The 24008-nt window shown below is 49.8% G+C and overlaps 1 protein-coding gene across 5 annotated transcripts in view; it reads right to left on the reverse strand.

The window, feature by feature from the left end:
• CNTFR (ciliary neurotrophic factor receptor) overlaps positions 1 to 24008 on the reverse strand; it is a 379375-nt gene that overhangs the window by 192851 nt on the left and 162516 nt on the right. Inside the window, exon 1 of one of the 5 annotated variants that reach the window (XM_040420845.1) lies at positions 22122 to 22249. The exons of 3 other annotated variants lie outside the window; for them this stretch is intronic. The gene's annotated coding sequence lies outside the window, so the exon portion shown is untranslated. Of the gene's footprint in view, positions 1 to 609; positions 620 to 22121; positions 22250 to 24008 lie in introns of those variants that run through there. One more of the 5 variants, XM_040420846.1, reaches the window with a different exon arrangement.

Here is a 24008-nt window from a genome sequence, read left to right on the forward strand (position 1 = left end):
CATAGGACTGGAGTCTGCATTGTACACCAGTCACAGCACTGGGGTCTGCATTGTATACCAGTGACAGCACTGGGGTCTGCATTGTACACCAGTCACAGCACTGGGGTCTGCATTGTACACCAGTCACAGCACTGGGGTCTGCATTGTACACCAGTCACAGCACTGGGGTCTGCATTGTATACCAGTCACAGCACTGGGGTCTGCATTGTACACCAGTCACAGCACTGGGGTCTGCATTGTATACCAGTCACAGCACTGGGGTCTGCATTGTATACCAGTCACAGCACCCTCGGGGTCCTTACACCCGGCGGATACGCTGCTGCAGGCCGATGGCGGAGCGCGGTGGATCGGCGCCCGGTAACTTGCATTGATATCATACAGTAATGCTTTACACGAAGGATGCGCTGATGAGCCGCCAATAGATTTATGACATCAAGATGCGATCAATGACAAACGGACAAATTATCGCCGATCGTCCGAATTCTAGACATGTTCACACCGGGCAGTGAATGTGAAGACCCCGGGCCACCGCTAAGTGTGACCTGCCTGCGCCGCGAGGTCTACCGGCCACCTATCCACCAGACCTGCACCGCGGGAGCCAGGCTGTACAGGGGTGCAGAACCCCCCAGACCATCAGCACTGGCCCATCGGGGGGCTCTATGCGGGCGACACATGGGTGGTGACGTGTCCGCTGGGATTCGCTCCTCTGAAGGGTTAACCAAGTCTTGGTGGAGTGTGACGCCCCCCCGCCCCCCCATCTCCTCGCTGTCACCTCTCCAGCTTCCCCGTCCTAATCACACGGTGTCCAGGAGGGACAAGTGCGATATGGAAACGAGCCTGGCCGCTGGCCACCGCCAAATGTATGCTAATATATTCTGGCCGGGGAGACGTGACTGCGCAGTAATAAGGCTTCCGAGAAGCTGCGCTGACATCATTACACATCGCCTCACCAAGACGCCCGAGTCTTATCTGTGTCTGGACGGAAATGGAAGGAACGGCCCAAAAAAACCTGGAAAATCTGCTCCCCGAGCCGCACGTGACGCCTCCTCTATTCATCCTACAAGTGTCAGTCTTTACTGCAGCCCTGGCATTCTATTCATCAGCCTGATGTGATAAATAATTAACCCTGTGATTATCACCAGTAACCCCGCTGCCTCTGTGGTCTATGGGGGGGTCCTGCTCGGGATCGTTTACATATGAACACGAGGTCGGATGTGAGCAGCGGACCCCCCTGCACCGCTGGTTACCAAGTGAAAGCATTCCTGGAGGACAAGGGCCACACACAGGGATACCAGAGACGGAGCAGCCCCCGACCCTGCAGCAAACAAAGCCTGGGGGGAAGTCAGTGCCCCCCAGTGTGACCGGACCCCCTCACTGACCGCTCACACCTGGCCTGTAATATAATATAATGGCAGGGGCTCAGCCGCCATTCACACCTGAGGGACACATATCAGAGCTGCCCCCCCCATCCTCATCACATGTAACTGCCCCCCATCCTCATCACATGTAACTGCCCCCCCATCCTCATCACATGTAACTGCCCCCCCATCCTCATCACATGTAACTGCCCCCCCATCCTCATCACATGTAACTGCCCCCCCATCCTCATCACATGTAACTGCCCCCCATCCTCATCACATGTAACTGCCCCCCATCCTCATCACATGTAACTGCCCCCCCATCCTCATCACATGTAACTGCCCCCCATCCTCATCACATGTAACTGCCCCCCATCCTCATCACATGTAACTGCCCCCCCCCATCCTCATCACATGTAACTTCCCCCCCATCCTCATCACATGTAACTGCCCCCCCCCCCATCCTCATCACATGTAACTGCCCCCCCCCCCATCCTCATCACATGTAACTGCCCCCCATCCTCATCACATGTAACTGCCCCCATCCTCATCACATGTAACTGCCCCCCCCCATCCTCATTACATGTAACTGCCCCCCCATCCTCATCACATGTAACTGCCCCCCCATCCTCATCACATGTAACTGCCCCCCCCCCATCCTCATCACATGTAACTGCCCCCCCATCCTCATCACATGTAACTGCCCCCCATCCTCATCACATGTAACTGCCCCCCCCATCCTCATCACATGTAACTGCCCCCCCCATCCTCATCACATGTAACTGCCCCCCCCATCCTCATCACATGTAACTGCCCCCCCATCCTCATCACATGTAACTGCCCCCCATCCTCATCACATGTAACTGCCCCCCCATCCTCATCACATGTAACTGACCCCCCATCCTCATCACATGTAACTGCCCCCCCATCCTCATCACATGTAACTGACCCCCCATCCTCATCACATGTAACTGACCCCCCATCCTCATCACATGTAACTGCCCCCCATTCTCATCACATGTAACTGCCCCCCATCCTCATCACATGTAACTGCCCCCCCATCCTCATCACATGTAACTGCCCCCCCATCCTCATCACATGTAACTGCCCCCCATCCTCATCACATGTAACTGCCCCCCATCCTCATCACATGTAACTGCCCCCCCATCCTTATCACATGTAACTGCCCCCCCATCCTTATCACATGTAACTGCCCCCCATCCTCATCACATGTAACTGCCCCCCCATCCTCATCACATGTAACTGCCCCCCCATCCTCATCACATGTAACTGCCCCCCCATCCTCATCACATGTAACTGACCCCCATCCTCATCACATGTAACTGCCCCCCCATCCTCATCACATGTAACTGCCCCCCCATCCTTATCACATGTAACTGCCCCCCATCCTCATCACATGTAACTGACCCCCTATCCTCATCACATGTAACTGCCCCCCCATCCTCATTACATGTAACTGCCCCCCCATCCTTATCACATGTAACTGCCCCCCATCCTCATCACATGTAACTGCCCCCCATCCTCATCACATGTAACTGCCCCCCCATCCTCATCACATGTAACTGCCCCCCCATCCTCATCACATGTAACTGCCCCCCATCCTCATCACATGTAACTGCCCCCCCATCCTCATCACATGTAACTGACCCCCCATCCTCATCACATGTAACTGACCCCCATCCTCATCACATGTAACTGCCCCCCCATCCTCATCACATGTAACTGCCCCCCCATCCTTATCACATGTAACTGCCCCCCATCCTCATCACATGTAACTGCCCCCCCATCCTCATTACATGTAACTGCCCCCCCATCCTTATCACATGTAACTGCCCCCCATCCTCATCACATGTAACTGCCCCCCATCCTCATCACATGTAACTGCCCCCCCATCCTCATCACATGTAACTGCCCCCCCATCCTCATCACATGTAACTGCCCCCCATCCTCATTACATGTAACTGCCCCCCATCCTCATCACATGTAACTGCCCCCCATCCTCATCACATGTAACTGCCCCCCATCCTCATCACATGTAACTGACCCCCTATCCTCATCACATGTAACTGCCCCCCCATCCTCATTACATGTAACTGCCCCCCCATCCTTATCACATGTAACTGCCCCCCATCCTCATCACATGTAACTGCCCCCCATCCTCATCACATGTAACTGCCCCCCCATCCTCATCACATGTAACTGCCCCCCCATCCTCATCACATGTAACCCCCCCCCCCCCAATCCTCATCGGATGTAACTGCCCCCCATCCTCATCACATGTAACTGCCCCCCCATTCTCATCACATGTAACTGCCCCCCATCCTCATCACATGTAACTGCCCCCCATCCTCATCACATGTAACTGCCCCCCATCCTCATCACATGTAACTGCCCCCCCATCCTCATCACATGTAACTGACCCCCATCCTCATCACATGTAACTGCCCCCCCATCCTCATTACATGTAACTGCCCCCCCATCCTTATCACATGTAACTGCCCCCCATCCTCATCACATGTAACTGCCCCCCATCCTCATCACATGTAACTGCCCCCCCATCCTCATCACATGTAACTGCCCCCCCCATCCTTATCACATGTAACTGCCCCCCCATCCTCATCACATGTAACTGACCCCCATCCTCATCGGATGTAACTGCCCCCCATCCTCATCACATGTAACTGCCCCCCCATCCTCATCACATGTAACTGCCCCCCATCCTCATCACATGTAACTGACCCCCATCCTCATCACATGTAACTGCCCCCCATCCTCATCACATGTAACTGCCCCCCATCCTCATCACATGTAACTGCCCCCCATCCTCATCACATGTAACTGCCCCCCCATCCTCATCGGATGTAACTGCCCCCCATCCTCATCACATGTAACTGCCCCCCCATCCTCATCACATGTAACTGCCCCCCCATCCTCATCACATGTAACTGCCCCCCCATCCTCATCACATGTAACTGCCCCCTAATCCTCATCGGATGTAACTGCCCCCCATCCTCATCACATGTAACTGACCCCCCATCCTCATCACATGTAACTGCCCCCCCATCCTCATCACATGTAACTGACCCCCCCCATCCTCATCACATGTAATCCCCCCCCCCCAATCCTCATCACATGTAACTGCCCCCCATTCTCATCACATGTAACTGCCCCCCATTCTCATCACATGTAACTGCCCCCCATTCTCATCACATGTAACTGCCCCCCATCCTCATAACATGTAACTGCCCCCCCAATCCTCATCACATGTAACTGCCCCCCATCCTCATCACATGTAACTGCCCCCCCATCCTCACCACATGTAACTGCCCCCCCATCCTCATCACATGTAACTGCCCCCCCATCCTCATCACATGTAACTGCCCCCCAATCCTCATCACATGTAACTGCCCCCCATTCTCATCACATGTAACCCCCCCCCAATCCTCATCACATGTAACTGCCCCCCCATCCTCATCACATGTAACTGCCCCCCCATCCTCATCACATGTAACTGCCCCCCCAATCCTCATCACATGTAACTGCCCCCCATCCTCATCACATGTAACTGCCCCCCCAATCCTCATCACATGTAACTGACCCCCATCCTCATCACATGTAACTGCCCCCCATCCTCATCACATGTAACTGCCCCCCCATCCTCATCACATGTAACTGCCCCCCCATCCTCATCACATGTAACTGCCCCCCATCCTCATCACATGTAACTGCCCCCCCATCCTCATCACATGTAACTGACCCCCCATCCTCATCACATGTAACTGACCCCCATCCTCATCACATGTAACTGCCCCCCCATCCTCATCACATGTAACTGCCCCCCCATCCTTATCACATGTAACTGCCCCCCATCCTCATCACATGTAACTGCCCCCCCATCCTCATTACATGTAACTGCCCCCCCATCCTTATCACATGTAACTGCCCCCCATCCTCATCACATGTAACTGCCCCCCATCCTCATCACATGTAACTGCCCCCCCATCCTCATCACATGTAACTGCCCCCCCATCCTCATCACATGTAACTGCCCCCCCATCCTCATTACATGTAACTGCCCCCCATCCTCATCACATGTAACTGCCCCCCATCCTCATCACATGTAACTGCCCCCCATCCTCATCACATGTAACTGACCCCCTATCCTCATCACATGTAACTGCCCCCCCATCCTCATTACATGTAACTGCCCCCCCATCCTTATCACATGTAACTGCCCCCCATCCTCATCACATGTAACTGCCCCCCATCCTCATCACATGTAACTGCCCCCCCATCCTCATCACATGTAACTGCCCCCCCATCCTCATCACATGTAACCCCCCCCCCCCAATCCTCATCGGATGTAACTGCCCCCCATCCTCATCACATGTAACTGCCCCCCCATTCTCATCACATGTAACTGCCCCCCATCCTCATCACATGTAACTGCCCCCCATCCTCATCACATGTAACTGCCCCCCATCCTCATCACATGTAACTGCCCCCCCATCCTCATCACATGTAACTGACCCCCATCCTCATCACATGTAACTGCCCCCCCATCCTCATTACATGTAACTGCCCCCCCATCCTTATCACATGTAACTGCCCCCCATCCTCATCACATGTAACTGCCCCCCATCCTCATCACATGTAACTGCCCCCCCATCCTCATCACATGTAACTGCCCCCCCATCCTTATCACATGTAACTGCCCCCCCATCCTCATCACATGTAACTGACCCCCATCCTCATCGGATGTAACTGCCCCCCATCCTCATCACATGTAACTGCCCCCCCATCCTCATCACATGTAACTGCCCCCCATCCTCATCACATGTAACTGACCCCCATCCTCATCACATGTAACTGCCCCCCATCCTCATCACATGTAACTGCCCCCCATCCTCATCACATGTAACTGCCCCCCATCCTCATCACATGTAACTGCCCCCCCATCCTCATCACATGTAACTGACCCCCATCCTCATCGGATGTAACTGCCCCCCATCCTCATCACATGTAACTGCCCCCCCATCCTCATCACATGTAACTGCCCCCCCATCCTCATCACATGTAACTGCCCCCCCATCCTCATCACATGTAACTGCCCCCTAATCCTCATCGGATGTAACTGCCCCCCATCCTCATCACATGTAACTGACCCCCCATCCTCATCACATGTAACTGCCCCCCCATCCTCATCACATGTAACTGACCCCCCCCATCCTCATCACATGTAATCCCCCCCCCCCCCAATCCTCATCACATGTAACTGCCCCCCATTCTCATCACATGTAACTGCCCCCCATTCTCATCACATGTAACTGCCCCCCATTCTCATCACATGTAACTGCCCCCCATCCTCATAACATGTAACTGCCCCCCCAATCCTCATCACATGTAACTGCCCCCCATCCTCATCACATGTAACTGCCCCCCCATCCTCACCACATGTAACTGCCCCCCCATCCTCATCACATGTAACTGCCCCCCCCATCCTCATCACATGTAACTGCCCCCCCAATCCTCATCACATGTAACTGCCCCCCATTCTCATCACATGTAATCCCCCCCCCAATCCTCATCACATGTAACTGCCCCCCCATCCTCATCACATGTAACTGCCCCCCCATCCTCATCACATGTAACTGCCCCCCCAATCCTCATCACATGTAACTGCCCCCCATCCTCATCACATGTAACTGCCCCCCCAATCCTCATCACATGTAACTGACCCCCATCCTCATCACATGTAACTGCCCCCCCATTCTCATCACATGTAACTGCCCCCCCATCCTCATCACATGTAACTGACCCCCTATCCTCATCACATGTAACTGCCCCCCCCATCCTCATCACATGTAACTGCCCCCCATCCTCATCACATGTAACTGCCCCCCCATCCTCATCACATGTAACTGCCCCCCCATCCTCATCACATGTAACTGCCCCCCATCCTCATCACATGTAACTGCCCCCCCATTCTCATCACATGTAACTGCCCCCCATCCTCATCACATGTAACTGCCCCCCAATCCTCATCACATGTAACTGCCCCCCATCCTCATCACATGTAACTGCCCCCCCATTCTCATCGGATGTAACTGCCCCCCATCCTCATCACATGTAACTGCCCCCCAATCCTTATCGGATGTAACTGCCCCCCATTCTCATCACATGTAACTGCCCCCCATTCTCATCACATGTAATCCCCCCCCCAATCCTCATCACATGTAACTGCCCCCCATTCTCATCACATGTAATCCCCCCCCCAATCCTCATCACATGTAACTGCCCCCCATCCTCATCACATGTAACTGCCCCCCATCCTCATCACATGTAACTGCCCCCCCATCCTCATCACATGTAACTGCCCCCCCATCCTCATCACATGTAACTGCCCCCCCATCCTTATCACATGTAACTGCCCCCCCATCCTCATCACATGTAACTGACCCCCATCCTCATCACATGTAACTGCCCCCCATCCTCATCGGATGTAACTGCCCCCCATCCTCATCACATGTAACTGCCCCCCCATCCTCATCACATGTAACTGCCCCCCATCCTCATCACATGTAACTGACCCCCCATCCTCATCACATGTAACTGCCCCCCATCCTCATCACATGTAACTGCCCCCCATCCTCATCACATGTAACTGCCCCCCATCCTCATCACATGTAACTGCCCCCCATCCTCATCACATGTAACTGCCCCCCCATCCTCATCACATGTAACTGACCCCCATCCTCATCACATGTAACTGCCCCCCAATCCTCATCGGATGTAACTGCCCCCCATTCTCATCACATGTAATCCCCCCCCCCCCAATCCTCATCACATGTAACTGCCCCCCATTCTCATCACATGTAACTGCCCCCCATTCTCATCACATGTAACCCCCCCCCCAATCCTCATCACATGTAACTGCCCCCCATCCTCATCACATGTAACTGCCCCCCCATCCTCATCACATGTAACTGCCCCCCCATCCTCATCACATGTAACTGCCCCCCCAATCCTCATCACATGTAACTGACCCCCATCCTCATCACATGTAACTGCCCCCCATTCTCATCACATGTAATCCCCCCCCCAATCCTCATCACATGTAACTGCCCCCCATCCTCATCACATGTAACTGCCCCCCCATCCTCATCACATGTAACTGCCCCCCCAATCCTCATCACATGTAACTGACCCCCCAATCCTCATCACATGTAACTGCCCCCCCATCCTTATCACATGTAACTGCCCCCCATCCTCATCACATGTAACTGCCCCCCCCAATCCTCATCACATGTAACTGACCCCATCCTCATCACATGTAACTGCCCCCCCATTCTCATCACATGTAACTGCCCCCCCATCCTCATCACATGTAACTGACCCCCTATCCTCATCACATGTAACTGCCCCCCCATCCTCATCACATGTAACTGCCCCCCATCCTCATCACATGTAACTGCCCCCCCATTCTCATCACATGTAACTGCCCCCCCATCCTCATCACATGTAACTGACCCCCATCCTCATCACATGTAACTGCCCCCCCATCCTCATCACATGTAACTGCCCCCCCATCCTCATCACATGTAACTGCCCCCCCATCCTCATCACATGTAACTGCCCCCCCATCCTCATCACATGTAACTGCCCCCATCCTCATCACATGTAATCCCCCCCCATCCTCATCACATGTAACTGCCCCCCATCCTCATCACATGTAACTGCCCCCCATCCTCATCACATGTAACTGCCCCCCCCATCCTTATCACATGTAACTGCCCCCCATCCTCATCACATGTAACTGCCCCCCCATTCTCATCACATGTAACTGCCCCCCATCCTCATCACATGTAACTGCCCCCCAATCCTCATCACATGTAACTGCCCCCCATCCTCATCACATGTAACTGCCCCCCCATTCTCATCGGATGTAACTGCCCCCCCATCCTCATCACATGTAACTGCCCCCCCATTCTCATCACATGTAATCCCCCCCCCAATCCTCATCACGTGTAACTGCCCCCCATCCTCATCACATGTAATCCCCCCCCCAATCCTCATCACATGTAACTGCCCCCCATTCTCATCACATGTAATCCCCCCCCCCATCCTCATCACATGTAACTGCCCCCCATCCTCATCACATGTAATCCCCCCCCCCCCAATCCTCATCACATGTAACTGCCCCCCATCCTCATCACATGTAACTGCCCCCCATCCTCATCACATGTAACTGCCCCCCATCCTCATCACATGTAACTGCCCCCCATCCTCATCACATGTAACTGCCCCCCCATCCTCATCACATGTAACTGCCCCCCCCAATCCTCATCGGATATAACTGCCCCCCCATCCTCATCGGATGTAACTGCCCCCCCATCCTCATCACATGTAACTGACCCCCTATCCTCATCACATGTAACTGCCCCCCCATTCTCATCACATGTAACTGCCCCCCCATTCTCATCGGATGTAACTGCCCCCCATTCTCATCACATGTAATCCCCCCCCCAATCCTCATCACATGTAACTGCCCCCCATCCTCATCACATGTAACCCCCCCCCCCCAATCCTCATCACATGTAACTGCCCCCCATCCTCATCACATGTAACTGCCCCCCATCCTCATCACATGTAACTGCCCCCCATCCTCATCACATGTAACTGCCCCCCATCCTCATCACATGTAACTGCCCCCCCATCCTCATCACATGTAACTGCCCCCCCAATCCTCATCGGATATAACTGCCCCCCCATCCTCATCGGATGTAACTGCCCCCCCATCCTCATCACATGTAACTGACCCCCATCCTCATCACATGTAACTGCCCCCCCCATCCTCATCACATGTAACTGCCCCCCCATTCTCATCGGATGTAACTGACCCCCTATCCTCATCACATGTAACTGCCCCCCCATTCTCATCACATGTAACTGCCCCCCCATTCTCATCACATGTAACTGCCCCCCCATTCTCATCGGATGTAACTGCCCCCCATCCTCATCACATGTAACTGCACCCCAATCCTCATCGGATGTAACTGCCCCCCATCCTCATCACATGTAACTGCCCCCCCATTCTCATCACATGTAACTGCCCCCCAATCCTCATCGGATGTAACTGCCCCCCAATCCTCATCGGATGTAACTGCCCCCCATCCTCATCACATGTAACTGCCCCCCATCCTCATCACATGTAACTGCCCCCCCAATCCTCATCACATGTAACTGCCCCCCATCCTCATCACATGTAACTGCCCCCCCATCCTCATCACATGTAACTGCCCCCCCATCCTCATCACATGTAACTGCCCCCCCCATCCTCATCACATGTAACTGCCCCCCCATCCTTATCACATGTAACTGCCCCCCCATCCTCAACACATGTAACTGCCCCCCCATCCTTATCACATGTAACTGCCCCCCATCCTCATCACATGTAACTGACCCCCCATCCTCATCACATGTAACTGCCCCCCATCCTCATCACATGTAACTGCCCCCCATCCTCATCACATGTAACTGCCCCCCCATCCTCATCACATGTAACTGCCCCCCCATCCTTATCACATGTAACTGCCCCCCCATCCTCATCACATGTAACTGCCCCCCCATCCTTATCACATGTAACTGCCCCCCCATCCTTATCACATGTAACTGCCCCCCATCCTCATCACATGTAACTGCCCCCCATCCTCATCACATGTAACTGCCCCCCCATCCTCATCACATGTAACTGCCCCCCATCCTCATCACATGTAACTGCCCCCCCATCCTCATCGGATGTGTGATTACTGTTGTCATTATACAGAAAGTCCAATAATCTGGAACTTGCCTCCGGCACAGAGCTGTTTTGGGGTGTGAATATGATGCCCATCATCACACCCCAAAATGACAGAGCCCGCAGTTAATAAAGACTCCTTAAATAAAAGCAGATCCCAGACCAGACCATTAGACCCCCTAAACTAATACAGACCCCAGACCAGACCTCTAGACCCCCTAAACCAACACAGACCCCAGACCAGACCTCTAGACCCCCTAAACTAATACAGACCCCAGACCAGACCTCTAGACCCCCTAAACTAATACAGTCTCCAGACCAGACCTCTAGACCCCCTAAACTAATACAGACCCCAGACCAGACCTCTAGACCCCCTAAACTAATACAGTCTCCAGACCAGACCCATAAAACTGATACAGACCCCAGACCAGACCCCCTAAGCTAGCATAGACCTATTAGGCTTTATCTAATGTGTGTTCTGCACTATATACTGTGTGCTCTGCTCTATATACTGTGTGCTCTGCTCTATACACTGTGTGCTCTGCTCTATATACTGTGTGCTCTGCTCTATACACTGTTTGATCTGCTCTATATACTGTGTGCTCTGCTCTATATACTGTGTGCTCTGCTCTATACACTGTGTGCTCTGCTCTATATACTGTGTGCTCTGCTATATACACTGTGTGCTCTGCTCTATATACTGTGTGCTCTGCTCTATACACTGTGTGCTCTGCTCTATATACTGTGTGCTCTGCTCTATACACTGTTTGATCTGCTCTATATACTGGGTGCTCTGCTCTATACACTGTTTGATCTGCTCTATACACTGTGTGCTCTGCTCTATATACTGTGTGCTCTGCTCTATACACTGTGTGCTCTGCTCTATATACTGTGTGCTCTGCTCTATACACTGTGTGCTCTGCTCTATATACTGCGTGCTCTGCTCTATACACTGTGTGCTCTGCTCTATACACTGTGTGCTCTGCTCTATATACTGTGTGCTCTGCTCTATATACTGTGTGCACTGCTCTATATACTGTGTGCTCTGCACTATATACTGTGTGCTCTGCTCTATATACTGTGTGCTCTGCTCTATACACTGTTTGATCTGCTCTATATACTGGGTGCTCTGCTCTATACACTGTTTGATCTGCTCTATATACTGTGTGCTCTGCTTTATATACTGGGTGCTCTGCTCTATACACTGTTTGATCTGCTCTATATACTGGGTGCTCTGCTCTATACACTGTGTGCTCTGCTCTATATACTGTGTGCTCTGCTCTATATACTGTGTGCTCTGCTCTATATACTGTGTGCACTGCTCTATATACTGTGTGCACTGCTCTATATACTGTGTGCTCTGCTCTATATACTGTGTGCTGTATATACTGTGTGCTCTGCTCTATACACTGTGTGCTCTGCTCTATATACTGTGTGCTCTGCTCTATACACTGTGTGCTCTGCTCTATATACTGTGTGCTCTGCTCTATACACTGTTTGATCTGCTCTATATACTGTGTGCTCTGCTCTATATACTGTGTGCTCTGCTTTATATACTGGGTGCTCTGCTCTATATACTGTGTGCTCTGCTTTATATACTGTGTGCTCTGCTTTATATACTGGGTGCTCTGCTCTATATACTGTGTGCTCTGCTCTATATACTGTGTGCTCTGCTCTATATACTGTGTGCACTGCTCTATATACTGTGTGCTCTGCTCTATATACTGTGTGCTCTGCTCTATATACTGTGTGCTCTGCTCTATACACTGTGTGCTCTGCTCTATATACTGTGTGCTCTGCTCTATACACTGTTTGATCTGCTCTATATACTGGGTGCACTGCTCTATACACTGTGTGCTCTGCTTTATATACTGGGTGCTCTGCTCTATACACTGTGTGCTCTGCTCTATATACTGTGTGCTCTGCTCTATATACTGTGTGCTCTGCTCTATATACTGTGTGCACTGCTCTATATACTGTGTGCACTGCTCTATATACTGTGTGCTCTGCTCTATATACTGTGTGCTGTATATACTGTGTGCTCTGCTCTATACACTGTGTGCTCTGCTCTATATACTGTGTGCTCTGCTATATACACTGTGTGCTCTGCTCTATATACTGTGTGCTCTGCTCTATACACTGTTTGATCTGCTCTATATACTGTGTGCTCTGCTCTATATACTGTGTGCTCTGCTTTATATACTGGGTGCTCTGCTCTATATACTGTGTGCTCTGCTTTATATACTGTGTGCTCTGCTTTATATACTGGGTGCTCTGCTCTATATACTGTGTGCTCTGCTCTATATACTGTGTGCTCTGCTCTATATACTGTGTGCACTGCTCTATATACTGTGTGCTCTGCTCTATATACTGTGTGCTCTGCTCTATATACTGTGTGCACTGCTCTATATACTGTGTGCACTGCTCTATATACTGTGTGCACTGCTCTATACACTGTGTGCTCTGCTTTATATACTGGGTGCTCTGCTTTATATACTGGGTGCTCTGCTTTATATACTGTGTGCTCTGCTCTATATACTGTGTGCTCTGCTCTATATACTGTGTGCACTGCTCTATACACTGTGTGCTCTGCTCTATATACTGTGTGCTCTGCTCTATATACTGTGTGCACTGCTCTATATACTGTGTGCTCTGCTCTATACACTGTGTGCTCTGCTCTATATACTGTGTGCTCTGCTCTATATACTGTGTGCTCTGCTCTATATACTGTGTGCACTGCTCTATATACTGTGTGCTCTGCTCTATACACTGTGTGCTCTGCTCTATACACTGTGTGCTCTGCTCTATATACTGTGTGCTCTGCTTTATATACTGGGTGCTCTGCTTTATATACTGGGTGCTCTGCTCTATATACTGTGTGCACTGCTCTATATACTGTGTGCACTGCTCTATACACTGTGTGCTCTGCTTTATATACTGTGTGCTCTGCTTTATATAATGGGTGCTCTGCTCTATATACTGTGTGCTCTGCTCTATATACTGTGTGCTCTGCTCTATATACTGTGTGCACTGCTCTATATACTGTGTGCTCTGCTCTATATACTGTGTGCTCTGCTCTATATACTGTGTGCTCTGCTCTATACACTGTGTGCTCTGCTCTATATACTGTGTGCTCTGCTCTATATACTGTGTGCTCTGCTCTATACACTGTGTGCTCTGCTCTATATACTGTATGTTTTGTTCTATATAATGTGTGCTCTGCTCTATATACTGTGTGCTCTGCCTTATATACTGTGTGCTCTGCTCTATATACTGTGTGCTCTGCTCTATACACTGTGTGCTCTGCTTTATATACTGTGTGCTCTGCTGAGTCTGCTCTATACACTGTGCTCTGCTCTATATACTGTGTGCTCTGCTCTATACACTGTGTGCTCTGCTCTATATACTGTGTGCACTGCTCTATATACTGTGTGCTCTGCTCTATACACTGTGTGCTCTGCTCTATATACTGTGTGCACTGCTCTATATACTGTGTGCTCTGCTCTATACACTGTGCTCTGCTCTATATACTGTGTGCTCTGCTCTATACACTGTATGTTCTGCTCTATATACTGTGTGCACTGCTCTATATACTGTGTGCACTGCTCTATACACTGTGTGCTCTGCTTTATATACTGGGTGCTCTGCTCTATATACTGTGTGCTGTATATACTGTGTGCTCTGCTCTATACACTGTGTGCTCTGCTCTATATACTGTGTGCTCTGCTCTATACACTGTATGTTCTGCTCTATACACTGTGTGCTCTGCTCTATATACTGTGTGCTCTGCTCTATATACTGTGTGCTCTGCTCTATACATTGTGTGCTCTGCTCTGTATACTGTGTGCTCTGCTCTATATACTGTGTGCACTGCTCTATATACTGTGTGCTCTGCTCTATATACTGTGTGCTCTGCTCTATATACTGTGTGCACTGCTCTATATACTGTGTGCTCTGCTCTATACACTGTGTGATCTGCTCTATACACTGTGTGCTCTACTCTATATTCTGTGTGCTGTATATACTGTGTGCTCTGCTCTATACACTGTGTGCTCTGCTCTATATACTGTGTGTTTTGCTCTATATACTGTGTGCACCGCAGTATTTACTGCGTGCTTTGCTCTATACACTGTGAGGTCTGCTCTATATACTGTGTGCTCTGCACTATATACTGTGTGCTCTGCTCTATATACTGTGTGCTCTGCTCTATATACTGTGTGCTCTGCTCTATACACTGTGTGCTCTGCACTATATACTGTGTGCTCTGCTCTATAAACTGTGTACTCTGCCTTATATACTGTGTGCTCTGCTCTATATACTGTGTGCTCTGCTCTATATACTGTGTGCTCTGCTCTATACACTGTGTGCTCTGCTCTATATACTGTATGTTTTGCTCTATATAATGTGTGCTCTGCTCTATATACTGTGTGCTCTGCCTTATATACTGTGTGCCCTGCTCTATATACTGTGTGCTCTGCTCTATATACTGTGTGCTCTGCCTTATATACTGTGTGCTCTGCTCTATATACTGTGTGCTCTGCTCTATACACTGTGTGCTCTGCACTATATACTGTGTGTTCTGCTTTATATACTGTGTGCTCTGCTTTATATACTGTGTGTTCTGCTCTATATACTGTGTGCTCTGCACTATATACTGTGTGCTCTGTTCTATATACTGTTGTTCTGCTCTATATACGGTGTGCTCTGCACTATATACTGTGTGCACCGCAGTATATATTATGTGCTCTGCTCTATATACTGTGTGCTCTGCCTTATATACTGTGTGCTCTGCTCTATATACTGTATGCTCTGCTCTATATACTGTGTGTTCTGCTCTATATACTGTGTGCTCTGCACTATATACTGTGTGCTCTGTTCTATATACTGTTGTTCTGCTCTATATACTGTGTGCTCTGCTCTATATACTGTTGTTCTGCTCTATATACGGTGTGCTCTGCTCTATATACTGTGTGCTCTGCCTTATACACTGTGTGCTCTGCTCTATATACTGTGTGTTCTGCTCTATATACTGTATGCTCTGCTCTATATACTGTGTGTTCTGCTCTATATACTGTGTGCTCTGCACTATATACTGTGTGTTCTGCACTATATACTGTGTGCTCTGCACTATATACTGTGTGTTCTGCTCTATACACTGTGTGTTCTGCACTATATACTGTGTGCTCTGCACTATATACTGTGTGTACCACAGTATATATTATGTGCTCTGCTCTATATACTATGTGTTTACATTGCAGCAATTGATGCCTGTGTTCTGGGTAAGTGGTGGTGGTTTGGGGGGATGCTGCTGGGGGTCTCATCTCCAGCAGTCACAGTGGACGCCGCAGATCTGCACACAGGGACTTCTTGGCCTCATTTGCCTCCGAATACAAACACCTCTGAGCCCCAGTCCACTGACCATTAACATCACAAAGGTGGAAACACGAGGACACATTAGGAGAGACTGACAGATGGGGACAGTGACCCCCACAGAGGCCAGTGCTGTGTAAGGACCCTCTTGTAAGATAGAGCAGGCCATGATACTATGGTGCCCTGTAATTTGTATGCATGACCCCCCCCCCCCCCCCCCCCCACCAGAGTACATTGTGAGGTGTGTAGAAGGGGCCACAGACATATGCCAAAGGGGCCTCTATCCTTCTATACATCACCAACTCCTGATTTGGTCCAGCACTCATCTGCTCCCATGTGGTAGAGAAGGGTCTTGAGACCACCATTTTTGTTGGGGTGATTTGGGGTGCAATCCTCCATTGGAGTGAATTGGGGTTCCATTTTCTATTGGTTGGGGTGATTTGGGGTAGAACCATCCATTGGTTGGGGTAAATTGTGGTTCCAACCTCCATTGGTTTCGGTGAGCTAGGGTGGCCAACCTCCATTGGAAGTGGTGAGCTGGGGTGCCATTCTCCCTTGTTTGGGGTGACTTGGGGTGCCACCAACCAATGGTTTGGGTGACTTGGGGTGCCATTGTCTCACTTAAAGTGCCACCCTATATTAGCTGGGGTGCGTTGGGGTGCCATCTTCCACTGGTTGGAGTGATTTGGGGGTGCCATACTCTATTGGTAGGGATGACTTGGGGTGCCATCCTGCAATGACTGGGGTGACTTGGGGTGACCTTGGGTGCTATATTCCAGTGGTTGTGGTGACCTGGGGTGCCATCCTCTCCATAGGCTCCATAACGTGGACCATAACTGTCCTTTTGCTAGGTAAATCTTTGGCCTATACAGTATGTGCTTGCAGACTGTAACTTAGAGATTTCAGGATCTGAAGCGCGTCGCTCCATAGAGCCCAATACAACCGCGGGCACAGAGCGTGCACACACTGTTGGTCGTCCCCGGTATGCGATGCACAGACGCCTCTGTTTTTCTTGACACCTTCGGCCTCCGCATCCCCTCGTTCTGTTTATATGACTTTGACCTAAGTGCTGTTTTTGTTTTCTGATTGTTTTTAGTTAAAACCTTTTATATTTTGGGTCAGAATAAGGAAACCACTTCGGGCAAACCCGATGTTCCCTTCATCTTCAGGTCCTCTTATGGAGGCCTGAAGAATACAGCGCCAAAGGCCGATCCTAGTTTTGAACTACCCGAGGCAGGTGCCAGAGAAGCAGGAATTTGGACACCAGGTGGCGGATTAATGGATGTTTATATCTGACCTGTGGGAACATTACACGGGGGTGATGATGACCACGCTGGTGGTGATGGCGCCTCTACAGCTTTGTGTCCTCAGGTGGTGGTTGCTGACAGACGACACGCTCCGTCGCTTCCTCATGAGCTTCCCTATTAATTCCCTTCTCTTAGATGATATTATTTCCATGCTTCAAATCACTAATTAATCTGCTCGGCGGGACGCACCGGGGGAGACGCCGGCTGATTACTACAAACGAATTTTTAAAGATTTCAATTAATTCAGCCTCCGCATCACACGTTCCTGCTGCTTATGCCGTGTCCTCGCTGCGAGGAGCCACATCTCTACAATGTCCTGTTGTCCAAAGCTTAAGATCCAAGGCAGCAACAGGGGCTAGAATCATATCACGTCGGATACTCCAAGGACCACCACCACATTCCACTGCCACAGGACCACCACTACATTACCACTATCACAGGACCACCACTACATTACCACTATCACAGGACCACCACCACATTACCACTATCACAGGACCACCACCACATTACCACTATCACAGGACCACCACCACATTACCACTATCACAGGACCACCACCACATTACCACTATCACAGGACCACCACCACATTACCACTATCACAGGACCACCACCACATTACCACTATCACAGGACCACCACCACATTCCACTGCCACAGGACCACCACTACATTACCACTATCACAGGACCACCACTACATTACCACTATCACAGGACCACCACTACATTACCACTATCACAGGACCACCACCACATTACCACTATCACAGGACCACCACCACATTACCACTATCACAGGACCACCACCACATTACCACTATCACAGGACCACCACCACATTACCACTATCACAGGACCACCACCACATTACCACTATCACAGGACCACCACCACATTCCACTGCCACAGGACCACCACTACATTACCACTATCACAGGACCACCACTACATTACCACTATCACAGGACCACCACTACATTACCACTATCACAGGACCACCACCACATTACCACTATCACAGGACCACCACCACATTACCACTATCACAGGACCACCACCACATTACCACTATCACAGGACCACCACCACATTACCACTATCACAGGACCACCACCACATTACCACTATCACAGGACCACCACCACATTACCACTATCACAGGACCACCACCACATTACCATTATCACAGGACCACCACCACATTACCACTATCACAGGACCACCACCACATTACCACTATCACAGGACCACCACCACATTACCACTATCACAGGACCACCACCACATTACCACTATCATAGGACCACCACCACATTACCACTGTCACAGGACCACCACCACATTACCACTGCCACAGTACCACCACCACATTACCACTATCACAGGACCACCACCACATTACCACTATCACAGGACCACCACCACATTACCATTATCACAGGACCACCACCACATTACCACTATCACAAGACCACCACCACATTACCACTATCACAGGACCACCACCACATTACCACTATCACATGACCACCACCACATTACCACTAACAGAGGATCACCACCACGTTACCACTGTTACAGGATCACCACCACTTTACCAATGCCACAGGACCACCACCACAATACTACTGCCACAGGGCCACCACCACATTACCACTACCACAGAACCACAACCACATTACCACTGCCACAGAGCCACCATATTACTACTGCCACAGGACAACCACCACATTACTACTGCTGCCGGACCAACATATTACCTTGCCACAGGTCCACCACCTCATTAACACTGCCACAAGACCACCACATTAAGGCAACCATATTACTACTGCCACAGGACCACCACATCATTACCACCACTGCCACAGAGCCACCACCTCATTACCATTGCCACAAGACACCCACCACATTACAAATACCAGAGGACCACCACACTACCACTGCCACAAGACCACCACATAACCACTATCAAACGACCACAACCACATTACAAATACTAGAGGACCACCACCATATTACCACTGCCACAGGACCAACACATTACAACTGCCACAGGACCACCACATTACCAATAACAGAGGACCACCGTCAAATTACTACATTGACAGTACCACACCACATTATCATTGCCACAGGATCATCATCAGATCATCACTGCCACAATACCACAACCACCACCACAATACCACTGTAACAAAACCACCACATTACCAATTTCAGAGCCACAAGCACATTAACACTACTAGAGGACGACCACACATTACAACTTCCACAAGACCTTACATTAACCACTTCAACTATGATACTATCACATTACAACCGCCACAGGACCACCACATTACAACTGCCACAGGACCACCACAATACAACTGCCACAGGACTACAACCACATTTCCACTATCACAGCACCACAAGCGCATTGCCATACTGCTGCCTCCTGACCTCACGGTACAGTCATAGCAGCCGGGACTGATACAACAGAAGACAAAAGGGGGGAAACGTCATCCAAACCACATGCTAGATATACAGACCAGGAGCCATCAGTCACCCCAGAGTCCACGGCAGGAGGATTGTCTACACTGATACACTGTAACAAACTCTCAGCGGGGAATTTTAGCCTCTGAATGCAAATCATAAATGTTTTCATTCACTGTCAACAAGCAGAGATCTTGGCAAAGTAGGGGAATACAAAGTCCATTACAAAGGGTCCAAACTTCTCTCTATACAATCTGTAATCCTAAGTGGACGACCTCTCAGCAATGGCCACTAATTAGAAGGGGTCACATACTTATCAGAAGATGGCGGAGGAGGTGCAGCAGGTGGCTTGGCTTTCTAGGAGCAGTCCCTGGGGGGGTTCTCATCCCTCCCTCCTCATACTTCCACCACAGCCCCTCCAGTGAAGACATCTCACTGCATTATGTCTGTCATTCATGTCCAGTGAAAGCAATCCACTGGTCGTCACCCAGCTTTCCCAGAAACAGATAGAAGAGAATGACAGAGAAGGGCCTTCAGTCCTGAGATTGAAAAAAGCAGTAGTCTCCACCTTCATCCCGTCCATTCCAGTGCTCCCCAACCTTCACCACCACTAGAACGATCCTCACTCCACTTTCTTGCTCACCGTGCAGGATTTGTGCGGGGGCGGAGTCTGGATCAGGATAATACCACCCACGAGGAGTCATCTCCCAACAAAGCAATCCCTGATTCACCAAAAAAACATGATACAAGTGAACAGAACAAGCCCTCTCCCCAAATGTGTCCTCAAGGCTTTGGGATCCTGGATCACCCTGGGTGGATCCCTCATCTCTATCCATGACCCATAAATCTATGGACACGGTCAGACGGTGAGGTTGGAGATGCCGCTATCAGCTCTATGGCCTACACTTTTATATCTTAGCTTGACTCTTGTTCACCAGAGGGTCCAAGTAATAGGGGTTCCTGTGAAGATAATGTGGGGACCACCATGTGGCTGACACCTCCTCAAATCAGAAGAGCTGTACTCGGACCCCCCCCCCCCCCCCCCCTCCCTTCGTCTGCCCATATGGTAGGTATCTGGGGGTACTTACAGAAATCCACATGGTCTTTGGAAGGGGTCAAGTGCTACATTGACTCCTTCTCACCGGATTAACCCTTTATGTGGGTCTCATGCTGAATCAGTTACATTGTATCAATAATTAATGTGATACACTTATCAGATGACGGATATGATCCCCCCCCCCCCCCCCCCCCCCGCATGATGTGCTGGCTCAACAAAACCGCCCCCATCGCTACCTCCATCTAAACCTGATGATGGCGCCTGGTGGGAGAGCAGGTCCCTCAGCAGGCGGTGGGATGATGTCACCTCCAGGGTATAGCAGTCTGTTCCTGGGGCAGTGCAGGTGGAGCAGACTTCAGTGAACCTTCCTGATGCTGATAAGTTGTTACAATAGCATGCTGGGACTTGTAGTCTCTACCCTGGCATGTTGAGGTTTGTATTCTCTACCATGGCATATTGGGGTTTGGATTGCCTTTCCAAATGGCATGTTGGGGTTTGTAGTCCTTTTACCATGGCATGCCAGGGCTTGCAGTCTACCTCCGCCAAACTGGGACAAGTACCTTGATGACAATTTACTACAAGATATATCCCAGATGTGGGAGGACATGCTGGGAGTAGTAGTCTCTTTCTACCACTGCTCAGTAACTACAATATAGCAAACCCCAGGTCTGTCAGAACATGCTGGGAGTTGTAGTGCTGCAATAAAATCATAACATGAAAATCCGTACTTACGAATCAGGGCAGTGCGGTCTCGTGTGATGCCAGGAGGAGTGTGAGGGTGCGTGCCCCCCGCAGCAGCCCCAGTGCCCGAGCTGGAAGCCTCAGACTGAGGAGGCAAATGGGAGTGCGCTCCTTAAATCCCCCGCTCCGCAACATGATTGATGAATTCTTTCATGGGCCATCTGAATGGAAACGAGTGTGTAAGGAGATTAGAGGCATGTGACCCTCCTGGAGGGGCGAGGAATGTACCCGGGTGACAGCTCCTCACCATGAATAGGGCAGCCCAGCATTCCTGAGAACAACAGCACATGTAGCAGAGCTGAGCATGCTGGCTCAACAAAGGGCATCATAATTATGTAGCGTTACATAGGACTGCAAGTAACATCTACTACATTATCTGTACTCAGAGTGATATCACTGTGTTATCTGTGGTGTTACATAGGACTGCAGGTGACATCTACTACATTATCTGTACTCAGAGAGTTATCACTGTGTTATCTGTGGTGTTACATAGGACTGCAGGTGACATCTACTACATTATCTGTACTCAGAGAGTTATCAATGTGCTATCTGTGGTGTTACATAGGACTGCAAGTAACATTTACTACATTATCTGTACTCAGAGAGTTATCAATGTGCTATCTGTGGTGTTACATAGGACTGCAGGTGACATCTACTACATTATCTTTACTCAGAGTGATATCACTGTGTTATCTGTGGTGTTACATAGGACTGCAGGTGACATCTACTACATTATCTGTACTCCGAGAGTTATCACTGTGCTATTGATGGTGTTACATAGGACTGCAGGTGACATCTACTACATTATCTGTACTCAGAGTGATATCACTGTGTTATCCGTGGTGTTACATAGGACTGCAAGTAACATTTACTACATTATCTGTACTCAGAGAGTTATCAATGTGCTATCTGTGGTGTTACATAGGACTGCAGGTGACATCTACTACATTATCTTTACTCAGAGTGATATCACTGTGTTATCTGTGGTGTTACATAGGACTGCAGGTGACATCTACTACATTATCTGTACTCCGAGAGTTATCACTGTGCTATTGATGGTGTTACATAGGACTGCAGGTGACATCTACTACATTATCTGTACTCAGATAATTATCCATGTGTTATCTGTGGTGTTACATAGGACTGCAGGTGACATCTACTACATTATCTGTACTCCAAGAGTTATCACTGTGCTATTGATGGTGTTACATAGGACTGCAGGTGACATCTACTACATTATCTGTACTCATAGAGTTATCACTGTGTTATCTGTGGTGTTACATAGGACTGCAGGTGACATCTACTACATTATCTGTACTCAGAGAGTTATCACTGTGCTGTTGATGGTGTTACATAGGACTGCATGTGACATCTACTACATTATCTGTACTCAGAGTGATATCACTGTGTTATCTGTGGTGTTACATAGGACTGCAGGTGACATCTACTACATTATCTGTACTCCGAGAGTTATCACTGTGCTATTGATGGTGTTACATAGGACTGCAGGTGACATCTACTACATTATCTGTACTCAGAGAGTTATCACTGTGCTATCTGTGGTGTTACATAGGACTGCAGGTGACATCTACTACATTATCTGTACTCAGAGAGTTATCACTGTGTTATCTGTGGTGTTACATAGGACTGCAGGTGACATCTACTACATTATCTGTACTCAGAGAGCTATCACTGTGCTATTGATGGTGTTACATAGGACTGCAGGTGACATCTACTACATTATCTGTACTCAAGAGAGTTATCACTGTGCTATTGATGGTGTTACATAGGACTGCAGGTGACATCTACTACATTATCTGTACTCAGAGAGTTATCACTGTGCTATCTGTGGTGTTACATAGGACTGCAGGTGACATC

This window comes from Bufo bufo, chromosome 2 (genome assembly GCF_905171765.1).
Source record: "Bufo bufo chromosome 2, aBufBuf1.1, whole genome shotgun sequence".
NCBI lineage: Eukaryota > Metazoa > Chordata > Amphibia > Anura > Bufonidae > Bufo > Bufo bufo.